The 2,500-nt window shown below is 43.7% G+C and overlaps 1 protein-coding gene and 1 pseudogene across 1 annotated transcript in view; one reads left to right on the top strand and one right to left on the bottom strand.

Annotated features, from left to right (window-relative positions):
• LOC143037198 (uncharacterized) overlaps positions 1-2,500 on the bottom strand; it is a 322,678-nt gene that overhangs the window by 127,329 nt on the left and 192,849 nt on the right. The gene's annotated exons all lie outside the window — the stretch shown is intronic.
• On the top strand, positions 2,149-2,267 carry LOC143037635 (5S ribosomal RNA; annotated as a pseudogene).

Raw genomic sequence — 2,500 nt, forward strand, 5'->3', positions numbered from 1 at the left:
CAGTCTATGACCTTAGCCAAAGAAATAAACATTAATTGTTGAAGGAGCTCCCCCCCCACTCCACCTCCTCCTCCGCCTCCTCTTTCTCCTCCTTCTTCTGTCGTCTCCTCTTCTTCCTCCTCCTCCTCCTCTGCCTCCTCCGCTTCCTCCATCACCCAGAGGTAAATAAAGAAGACACTCCATTCGTAACATCTATCCACAACTGGCAGAGAAACAAGTACCTCCAAGTATATCCTAAATACCTCTTGTCTGCGTGCGTAATCATTCAATTATCTATTCATTTATTTCATTTTATCTTTCTAATTATCTATTAATTCATTTATATATTTTACCTATTTAACCAAGGTCAAAACCCGTTTTTGTGAAAGTTCTACTTGCCATGTACTCTTCGCTTTCCCTACCATTAAGGTTTTTGGAGTTCTAGTTGGTCCCTCGGTTAGCCTGCTCTGTCCAGGATCCAAGACACTTAGGTTCAACTGCTGATTTGTGGGTTTTCCTTCAACAAATAATTCATTCACACCGAACTACCTCATGCCTTGTGTGTTTACAATATAGGTTAGGAATATTTCTTGCAAATACACCCCTTATAAGAACGTTCGTAAAGATACACACACACATACACACACACACACACACACACACACACACACACACACACACACACACACACACACACACACACGCACACACACACACACACAAACACACGCACACACACATACACACACACATACACTGGAATATGCAGCGCTGGTGTGGTCACCCAGTACAAAAAAGAATATAAGAAAATTAGAAAGAATACAAAGAGCAGCAACAAAGATGACCCCAACACTTTCAAACTTGACATATGAACAAAGACTGGCCGAACTGGAATTGCCGACCTGGAACAAAGAGGAAATCGAGGGGACCTAATAACCATCTACAGGATTATGAAAGGAAAGGAACGCCTTGATAGAGAGGATTTACTAATGTGGGACAGAAGAAAAACAAGAGGACATGCAATGAAACTCAAAAAGGACAGCTACAGAAGAGACCTGAAAAAGGATAGGATAGTTTCCCACACAGGGGGATGAGAGCGTGCTGGTAGGTGGTGTAATCTTTGCCAAGTATTGTGCGACAGGCTCTTTTCTGCACTTTCTCCAGCTGACGCTGCTGCGTCAAAGTGAGAGAGGAGATCCAAGAGGGGGATGCGTACATCAACTTGGGCAAAATGAAGGAAGTGTAGATGGTCTTGAGATCTTCAGCCTGTGCCCCTAATGAGCTCAGTCGACGCAGCATATACAGCTTGTAGGAGGCTGCCCTGATGGTGTGTGTGTGTGTGTGTGTGTGTGTGTGTGTGTGTGTGTGTGTGTGTGTGTGTGTGTGTGTGTGTGTGTGTGTGTGTGTGTGTGTGTGTTTACCTAGTTGTTTTTACCTGGTTGTATTTTACGGGAAAGGGAGCTATGCTTGTGGTGACCCGTTTTTGCATCTCGCAAGATCAAATTTATTCTTAAATTCTTGTATGGTGTTTGCACACACTATTTTTTCGTCCCATTTGTTCCATATATCTATCACCTTGCTGACCGCTATCTTCAGATTTTGAGGTCGTTTGCGGTCACCCTGGTCAAACATCCTCGGCACCGGAACCTACTACCTCCTCAGGTACCTCGTCAACGGTGCCAGGTAAGGCACCATAATTCCATCAAGCCGATCAGAGCACGTACCGACCGGTATAAGAAGAGCCCCATTCCGACATTTGTCGACTTAATCAACAACTAGAATTTACATTGTTGTACTACATACCTATTACTAAGCCTGCTGTTTTATTTGTTTTATTTGTCTAGTTTTTGAATGCTTGTAACAACGTCTACTCACTGTCATAGTATTATATTGTTATTTTCTTGTAGGTTGTATATTTTCAGCAGAAATGCTGCTATACCCAATAAACCGTAAATACACACACACACACACACACACACACACACACACACACACACACACACACACACACACACACACACACACACACACACACACACACACACACACACACACACACACACACACACACACACACACACACACACACACACACACACACACACACACACACACACACACACACACACACACACACACACACACACACACACACACACACACACACACACACACACACACACCACTCTGAACACACTTCTTCTCGTCCGATCAGCGAAGTTAAGCAGCGTTGAGTCTGGTCAGTACTTGGATGGGTGACCGCCTGGGAAGACCAGATGCTGTTAGTATTTTCAACACAGATTGCCCATAGATCGGTCATATACGAGCTCTGAGTTCTCTTTCGGGAGGGAGATAGCTGTCGATCACGAATCCAACACGTGATCCAAGATCATGGTGAATCACACGCACACATATACACAATGCCTGAAGACCTACTAGGGGAGGGAATCTGGAAAAATTACAAGTCTTCATGTAATAACCATTTCTAACCAAAATAATTTTAGAGATTAGTATGGCATGT

The sequence above is a fragment of the Oratosquilla oratoria genome, chromosome 22 (genome assembly GCF_046742065.1).
Source record: "Oratosquilla oratoria isolate Oo_2021 chromosome 22, ASM4674206v1, whole genome shotgun sequence".
NCBI classification, from domain to species: domain Eukaryota; kingdom Metazoa; phylum Arthropoda; class Malacostraca; order Stomatopoda; family Squillidae; genus Oratosquilla; species Oratosquilla oratoria.